This window comes from Aegilops tauschii, chromosome 7, assembly GCF_002575655.3.
Source record: "Aegilops tauschii subsp. strangulata cultivar AL8/78 chromosome 7, Aet v6.0, whole genome shotgun sequence".
In the NCBI taxonomy this organism is placed as follows: domain Eukaryota; kingdom Viridiplantae; phylum Streptophyta; class Magnoliopsida; order Poales; family Poaceae; genus Aegilops; species Aegilops tauschii.
The window spans coordinates 620,580,264-620,589,309 of NC_053041.3; the positions used below are offsets into that span (position 1 = coordinate 620,580,264).

Here is a 9,046-nt window from a genome sequence, read left to right on the forward strand (position 1 = left end):
CAGATGTTGTGTCCAATTGATGCACAACCTGTCCTCATGATTCCTCTTCTTCTTCCTCTTCATAATATGCCAGATTTCATTGCATGGAGTTCAACAAAAAAATGGGACATTCACTATTGTGTCATCTTATTTTGTGGAATGGGATCGTCAACATGGGATGAAATCCAGGCAAACTAACGGGATGGGTTGATGCAAATACTACTTGTAGTAAGATTTGGAGATTATCTTATCCGACTAAGGTAAAAAATTATATTTGGTGTACGTTGCATGGCACTCTTCTCAATCATGTTACACTTGGCAATAGACATTTAATAGTTTCGCCTAAATGTCCCCTCCTGTTCTAAATGACTGGAATATACAAAGCATATGTTATTTCAGTGCCCAAAAAGGTAAGGAGGTTTGGAGCTTGTTGCGATTGGATGAAGTGATTAAAAAGTTTGTGAAGTTGAGCGAGGATGTCCTTGAGTTTTTACTCCATTTGCCGGATAAAGATATGTCTATTTTGGGCCTTCATAATGTTTCATTGATTGATGGCTATTACCACTCTTGTGGTGGGATAGGATCACGAGGAAAAACACAAGATGTTAATCATCTTTTTTATGGGGATTCATGCCGGACTGGAAATTACGTTGCTGCTCTTTCCCCTAAAGCTACCATGAAGAAAGGGGGTTGGACCTAATCACCTACGAGATATGTTAAACTTAGCGTTGACGTATCTTTTGATCACGGTCTGCAAGGGGGCTCGGCTGGTGTTTTTTGTGTGATGCTATTGGGATATCATTGATTGTTAGCTAGAAAATTGATTAATGCGAGGACGTCCTCACTGCTAAGGCTCTTGCACTGAGATTTAGTCTATACCTGATGCAAGAGGTGGATGTTAATCATCTTGTTATTAGTGTTGATAATTTAGATGTCACTTATACCATGAAGAATGGCAGACGCTTTGCCGGAACACCAGTGGCAGCTTTCAATGATTATTATTATATAGCTTGTGATTCTCCTCCCATTTAGTCTTGAGCATTGTAATAAAAAAGCTAATAAAGTTGCTCATAAGCTCGCTAGGTTGACTAGATTTTTCATAAGTAATAATTGGTTCAAGGAGCCTTTAAGCGGAATTGTGCATATCTTCCAATTGATGATGTAACAGTTATTATGAATTAATAAAGTGGTTTGTTCTTAGGAAAGAAGATAATAGTCTTTAAAGAGCACATGTGATGTCACTCGTTTTCCACCTCTCGCAGCCTACTTCCCTCTCACCCAACAGCGGAGCTATGTACGATGCTGCAGGGGCCATGGCCCCCAGCTTTCATAAAAGAATTTTTTAAGGACTGCTTAGATTAGAGAAAATATAACCTTTAGCCCCGCCAAACATACATATTTTGTGTCCCCCCCCCCGAAAGTCTTGCCTATCTCCGCCACTGCTCACCGAAACGTTTTAAAAGGCCATTGCTGCTGCACCATCCTCCTGCACCCACCCTCCCCACCGAGCGCCACCGCCGTCTCGCCTCGGCTTGACCCGGCCTCCCCATGCCATCGAGACTGCTGGCGAGGCGGCCTGCCGGTTCTTACCGACATCGGATGGGACATCCTCACCCAGTCCGCGTTTGCTTGCTCTCCTAATTGACGATGTACTGTTATTACGAGTTAATAGAGTGTTTTTTTCAAAAAGAAGATAACTAGTTTTTAAAGAGCACTCACGCTATCACCTGTTTCCCGCCTCTCGCCGCCCCATTTTCCTCTCGCCACACTGCATGCATCACTCTGATGCAGAGGCCGAAGGTAATCCTTCTTTTCTAAAAAAACACCATTCGAAAAGCCCACTGCTACCGCACCTTTCTCCCGCACCCACCTTCTCCATCACTCGTAGCCATCAGCGCCTCGCCTCGCCCCGGCCCGGCCCTCTAGTGCCGCCAAGACTGTTGGCGAGGCGGCCCGCCGGTTCTTACCGACACCGGAGGGGACGTCCTCGCCCGATCCGCGTTTGCTCGCTCCCCAGCACGCCCCCTGCCTCTGCTTCCCGCGACACCCACCTGGCCATAAACCATAACCCTAAACCCTAAACCCACCTCGCTGAACACCCCCGACGACGACATTAGTGACAAAACCTGACCTAAATCTGTAGAGGGCATATTCCACAAGGGGCTGGCACGTGCGGGGCAACGAACGAACGCACGCCCAAAGCCCCAAAGTGGTTAACAAGAATCGAGCAGTGGATCAGGACGGGAATGTCTCCCCCACGTTGGCGAAACGGGGAATGGACGGCAGCCTTTCCATTCCCACTTCCACCGCGGTCGGGTCAGTCTGAGCGAGTGAGATCATCATCCGAGCGAAGCGTTGTCGTGCCGAGCCAGCCCGCCTCGCCGTCCTCGCGAAAAGTCCCTCTCCCACTCGGCTCCTCCTCCCCCCACACCCGCCTCCGCTAACCCTAGCCGGCACCGGCCGCCGCCCCGGCGTCGAAGGAAGGAGGTCAGCGCGGCGCAGATCCCGCCGCCGCCCCCGCCCCCCGCCGTGGCGCGGGGAGGACGACGGTACGTGTGCCCTCCTCCCCGATCGATTTCCCCGTCCTGCTCCCTGTCTCCGACAAACGCGCGGCGGGCCGATTCGGTTGGGGTCTCCGGGCTACGGGGCCGGCACGCCGGGTGGCGATTGGCGGGGCCCGGCGGCCTCCGGCGCGTTCGATGTTCGGTGATTCTGGGCGGAGGTGCTCCGCCCCGTTGGGTAGGGTCGCCGTGGACGTGTGGGGCGGATTGGTTTGGGGTTCTGGCGACGGAGTGTGGCCTGGTCCAGTAGTCCGAGTAGGCCTTCATCTCGGGATGTGGCCGGCTGATCCATCTATTCTCGACCACTTTGTATGTGTCCTGTTGCTCAAATTGGGACAGGGCTTGCGCAGGAAGGCCAGCTAGTGGTCCATAAACGAAGTCCCGCATCGTGATAAGGCGTTTGCTCATCCTTTTTGGAATGTTCGTTGGCGATTAGCGCAATAGAAAGGAAGGTCTCTGGTGATGTAGTAGTCCCACGGGTGGTGACCGTTGGGACTATACAGGTTGCGTTATTACTTATTCGCGCTAAAAGACAGACGCGTGGTGGCGCGTAGATATAGCAACTTAAGCGCCGACGGGGTTTCTCGGTTACGTAGCTGGACATTCTCCATGCGCCGCGCCGTTACGGTTGGCATGGCCACCTTTTGGTGGCGGTTTAGTGTATTGATGGATGCGTGAAGATGATTTTATCGTGGAGGTGCATGTAAGGTGTCGATCGTAGATAGAAGTCCCCGTGTTGTCGTGTGTCATATCACGGTGCCTCCAATCCAAAGAGAGCCACCAATTTCCCGCGATTTTCGCCCTTCAAATGAATTTCCTTTTCTCTTAAAGTTTTATGTACCGCCAATAGGAAGGTATAAATATCGGCATTAGTCAGAGAATTTTTTTCTGCAAGGAAGTAATTCTTATGAATATTGAAAAGGCCACGTGCAGATTCTTTTTATGTACATAATGTATTGGTGGGAGTAGATTCTTAGCTAGTTAAAGACTTGAAAACATGGGCTGTAGATTGACTAGGTACCAAAAATACTCCAGACAAATACACCCTATCAAACATGCCCTAAGCCTATTTTGATGATATCGACAGGACTTCCCTTGTCACAGAAAGGGCTGAATGGAGTTATAATAGGTCACAGAAAGCTGAAAAGAGTATGCAGTAGCAAGGCTAAACTGCTAAAGCCAAAAGCACGTAGTAACTTAAACTGCTCCTCAGTTATTTCGATGAAAGTATACTTGGAAATATAGTCTCATAACATTATATCTGTCCTTTATGCATGCTCATTTGTTTTTGCAAAATTGTTGCAGGATGACATCAGCATTTCCTCATGTGGCCACAGAAACATTTATGCTTCTGTTTTGCTGTGCAATTGCCAATTGGACAGGTCTTTGTGAATTGAAGTAACATCATTATGTCTTCTGGCGGGAGCTCGCGTTCTAGAACTAGAAGTGGCCTTGTCAGGGGAAACAATATCAGGGATCCCAGCGACAATTCATCTGCTAGAACAAGAAGTCAGATTGCCAGGGGAAACAGCAACATGGATCCCAACGAGCTATCATGTTCTAAAACACGAAGTGGGCTTGTTAGGGTAAACAATATTGTGGATTCCAGTGAGGGTTCATCTTCTAAAGCACAAAGTGGGCTTGTTAAGGTAAACAACACCGTGGATTGCAATAATGGCCCTTCTTCTAGAACACGACGTGGGCTTGTTAGGGCAAACAATATCGCGGATTCCAGCAAGGGTTCGTACTCTACAACACAAAGTGGGCTTGTTGGAGCAAACATTGCTATGGATTCCAATGATAGTTCAGGTTCTAAAGCACAAAGTGAACTTGTTAGAGGAAACATTGATGTGGATTCCAATGATGGTTCATGTTCTAAAACGCGAAGTGGGCTTGTTAGGGGAAACATTGTTATGGATTTCAATGAAGATTCATCTTCTAAAACACGAAGTGGGCTTCTTAGAGGAAACTCTGCTATGGATACCCCCAAGGATCCATGTTTTAGAACACGAAGTGGGCGTGTTAGAAGACGCCCCGCTGATAAGGTATGCAAATCTCTAAATTGTTCCCTTTTTTGTTTGTTTTGGGTGCAACATATTAGTGTATATATATAAAAAATCATCACTTCTCTTTTCCTTGCTAGGTAGAAAGCAATGATGAACCAGTCATTAAGGGGTCACCTGATGAATGTGAAGCAGACAGTCCAGGGAAAAATAGATCAAATTGCAAGAGTGATCTGGTATGTTGTAATCATCTTTGCTTTTGTTGGTTTGCAAGAGACTGTTGGAAATATGCCCTAGAGGCAATAATAAATGGTTATTATTATATTTCTTTGTTCATGATAATTGTCTATTGTTCATGCTATAATTGTGTTATCCGGAAATCGTATACATGTGTGAATACATAGACCACAAGGTGTCCCTAGTAAGCCTCTAGTTGACTAGCTCGTTGATCAACAGATAGTCACGGTTTCCTGACTATGGACATTGGATGTCATTGATAACGGGATCACATCATTAGGAGAATGATGTGATGGACAAGACCCAATCCTAAGCATAGCATAAAAGATCGTGTAGTTTCGTTTGCTAGAGCTTTTCCAATGTCAAGTATCTTTTCCTTAGACCATGAGATCGTGCAACTCCCGGATACCGTAGGAGTGCTTTGGGTGCACCAAACGTCACAACGTAACTGGGTGACTATAAAGGTACACTACGGGTATCTCTGAAAGTGTCTGTTGGGTTGGCACGGATCGAGACTGGGATTTGTCACTCCGTGTGACGGAGAGGTATCTCTGGGCCCACTCGGTAATGCATCATCATAATGAGCTCAATGTGACTAAGGCGTTAGTCACGGGATCATGCATTGCGGTACGAGTAAAGAGACTTGCCGGTAACGAGATTGAATAAGGTATTGGGATACCGACGATCGAATCTCGGGCAAGTAAAATACCGGTTGACAAAGGGAATTGTATACGGGATTGATTGAATCCTCGACATCGTGGTTCATTTGATGAGATCATCGTGGAACATGTGGGATCCAACATGGGTATCCAGATCCCGCTGTTGGTTATTGACCGGAGAGGCGTCTCGGTCATGTCTGCATGTCTCCCGAACCCGTAGGGTCTACACACTTAAGGTTCGGTGACGCTAGGGTTGTAGAGATATGAGTATGCGGAAACCCGAAAGTTGTTCGGAGTCCCGGATGAGATCCCGGACGTCACGAGGAGTTCCGGAATGGTCCGGAGGTGAAGAATTATATATAGGAAGTCAAGTTTCGGCCACCGGGAAAGTTTCGGGGGTTATCGGTATTGTACCGGGACCACCGGAAGGGTCCCGGGGGTCCACCGGGTGGGGCCACCTATCTCGGAGGGCCCCATGGGCTGAAGTGGGAGGGCAACCAGCCCTTAGTGGGCTGGGGCGCCCCCCATGGGCCTCCCCCCTGCGCCTAGGGTTGGAAACCCTAGGGGTGGGGGGCGCCCCACTTGCCTTGGGGGGCAAGTTTCCCCCCTGGCCGCCGCCCCCCCTTGTAGATGGGATCCAGGGCCGGCGCCCCCCCCTCGCAGGGGCCTATATATAGTGGGGGGAGGGAGGGCAGCAGTACCACAGCCCCTAGCGCCTCCCTCTCCCCCTGCAACACCTCTCTCTCTCTCGCAGAAGCTCGGCGAAGCCCTGCTGACGTCCCGCTACATCCACCACCACGCCGTCGTGCTGCTGGATCTCCATCAACCTCTCCTTCCCCCTTGCTGGATCAAGAAGGAGGAGACGTCGCTGCATCGTACGTGTGTTGAACGCGGAGGTGCCGTCCGTTCGGCACTCGGTCATCGGTGATTTGAATCACGGCGAGTACGACTCCGTCATCCACGTTCATTGGAACGCTTCCGCTCGCGATCTACAAGGGTATGTAGATGCACTCCTTTCCTCTCGTTGCTAGTATACTCCATAGATGGATCTTGGTGGGCGTAGGAAAATTTTAAAATTCTGCTACGATCCCCAACATGACATGGTTAAGAACCTGACAGTAGCTCAAGCCACTGTCATTAGGAACATGAAGTTGAAGCTTGCTGAAGAGAAAAGTAAGTTGCAGGCCCACATTGATGAGCTTGAAAAGGTTGTGGAGCAGACCAAGGACAAGCTGAATGGGATCAAGGCAATCTTAGATGAATGAGCCACACTGGGCAGTAATGGTCATGGAGTTCATGGTCACACTACTAGAAAAAGGCCTACTAGTGGCGCACCAGTTTTGCCTACTAATGGCGCACTACTGGTGCGCCACTAGTATTTTTACTAATGGCGCACCACTGGTGCGCCATTAGTATCTGGTATACTAATGGCGCACCAGGCAGTGCGCCATTACTATAGGCCACGGTGCGCCATTAGTATGCCTCCCAGGGGGGCATATTTACCCATGTGCTTTGCCATACTAATGGCGCACTGCGGGGTGATGCGCCATTAGTATCCTTTGGCCTACTAATGGCGCACGTTGGGGTGATGCACCATTAGTATCCTTTGGCATACTAATGGCGCACGTTGGGGTGATGCGCCATTAGTATGTATATTAGGGATTATTATTTTTTTCTTTTCTGATATTTGCACAGATTACAAAATATATTATTGGACAGAATATAAACAGCACCACACAGCAACAGCAGATTCATCGAATATAATAGAAGATTAGTCTCCGAATACAATTCATCATATTAGTCTCCGAATTCAAAAGACCGAACAAAGATAGAACATTACAAGTCTCGAGACCGCGAGTAGCGAGTTTGTCTTCACATTACAAGTCGATATCGATCATCTAAACTACCATCACATAGAAGAGAGCTGCGGTCATCACGATGAGCATCATCGCGATGAAACTGGTCTTCATCCGGTTCCTCCAACGCTCCCTCCTCTCTCCCGCTAGATAGCGCGCGTATCTAGATTCCGCCTCCGCCCTAGTGGTGTACCCTTTGTAACTGTTACCCCTGAAACGGTGAACCTGTCTCCGACACTCCTCCCAGTCGTCGTAGACTCCGGGAACCTTACCCTTGTACACGACATACGACGGCATCTCTATGCACTAGCCAAACAACAGACAATACATAAGCAATATATAAGTATGCAACAAAAGGATCGGAAGAGAAAAGCAAGACATTAATAGCACGATTCATGGTCCTACTAATAAATAGTATCGATTACATCTAAGTTAAACGACTGTCCAAACCATAGAGACATACAAGTTCATTAAAGTTTAATTACAACATGAGCTAATCAATGTTTCAGAACTACACATAGCATCACTACTTTCGACTCGACTCATGGGACCGGAGCGTGGATGAAGCTACCGTCTGTCGTGATGGTCATGAAGTCGCGGGCGTTGTCAGCCTGCATTTGTAGCGTTGTGTCTATCTCACTGTTGGACGGTTGAAATTTGAGGTAGAACTGCCCCGAGGTACGAAGGACAACTTGATGGATGATTTCTGCAAACTCCGACTGGATGCGAAAGAATTCTTGTCGGATGTCCGCGTCCTGGATTGCCGCCAAGCTTGCGGCCCAATCTTTGAGATTATTTGGTAGCAGAAGGTGATTATGGTCCCGTACGATCGCCCGCATGTGATGGAGGGCGTAGTAGGCATCCTTCTGACCGCCAGGCGGCTGCTTGATGCAGGGGAACGTCGTATTGTGGGTGAACACGTGCCTGCCGTACCTACGAGATGGCCTCTTAAAGGTGCCTCCAGATGCGGCGTAGCCGGGGAGAGCATCATCAAGAACTTTCTTGATATTTGTGTAGTCTATCTTGGAGTCACGGTCCGGGTCGAAATACGTGGCCATGGAATATTTTGGGCTTAAGAGGGTGAGTGTGCAATGTGTGTCACTGCATAGAACACGGAATGTTAGAAAAAAAAAAGAACGATCGAAATCTAAGAAATCATATGTTACGGGGCGGTTAGGAGATGACTTACTCGGGAAAGTAAGGCACGAGGAAGTTATCCTTATCTGGGTTTGCCAGAATGACGCCTTCGAGGTGTGAACTCGCGACTTGCCGGTCCCCAGCGCTGCCCAAGATCTTGGCATGCATGTAGAAGGGGTCGACTATCACAATGTCCGGGGTCTTGTCTCTAATGATCCTCATCTCCATACTCAGCGAAAACAGCCGAACGAAGGTGTAGTGCAGCGGATGAAGGTTAAACATAGCAAAGATGTCATCAAACCGCAGGACGATCGTACCCCCGACGGTGCTATCCACAAAGCCCTTGCCCTCTGGCACCTTGGCCATGAAAACCGGGTATGCCACATCATTCTCTCTGAGACGCCGCTTCTCCAAAGAAAGAACACTGTCATGCAGACTCCGCATAGCACCGGTTGCAGCACTGAGCATATTTGTCGGTAGCATCGCCCTACCCGCCACATGCACCCTCCTCGAGATATCCTTAGGTGAAGGTGGCCCGTCCTGAGCACGGATCGTACTCGGTGCCGGCTGGCTCGCACCGCCGCCCTTGTTAGTCTTTTGTTTCTGTCCCTTCT

The 9,046-nt window shown here is 48.8% G+C and overlaps 1 long non-coding RNA gene across 1 annotated transcript; it reads left to right on the forward strand.

Annotated features, from left to right (window-relative positions):
* The first annotated feature begins 2,255 nt into the window (after positions 1-2,255).
* Positions 2,256-4,853, forward strand: LOC141027877 (uncharacterized). The gene is made up of 3 exons (XR_012189875.1): positions 2,256-2,528; positions 3,846-4,585; positions 4,684-4,853. It is a non-coding gene; the product is annotated as an uncharacterized lncRNA (long non-coding RNA).
* The last annotated feature ends 4,193 nt before the right edge of the window (positions 4,854-9,046 follow it).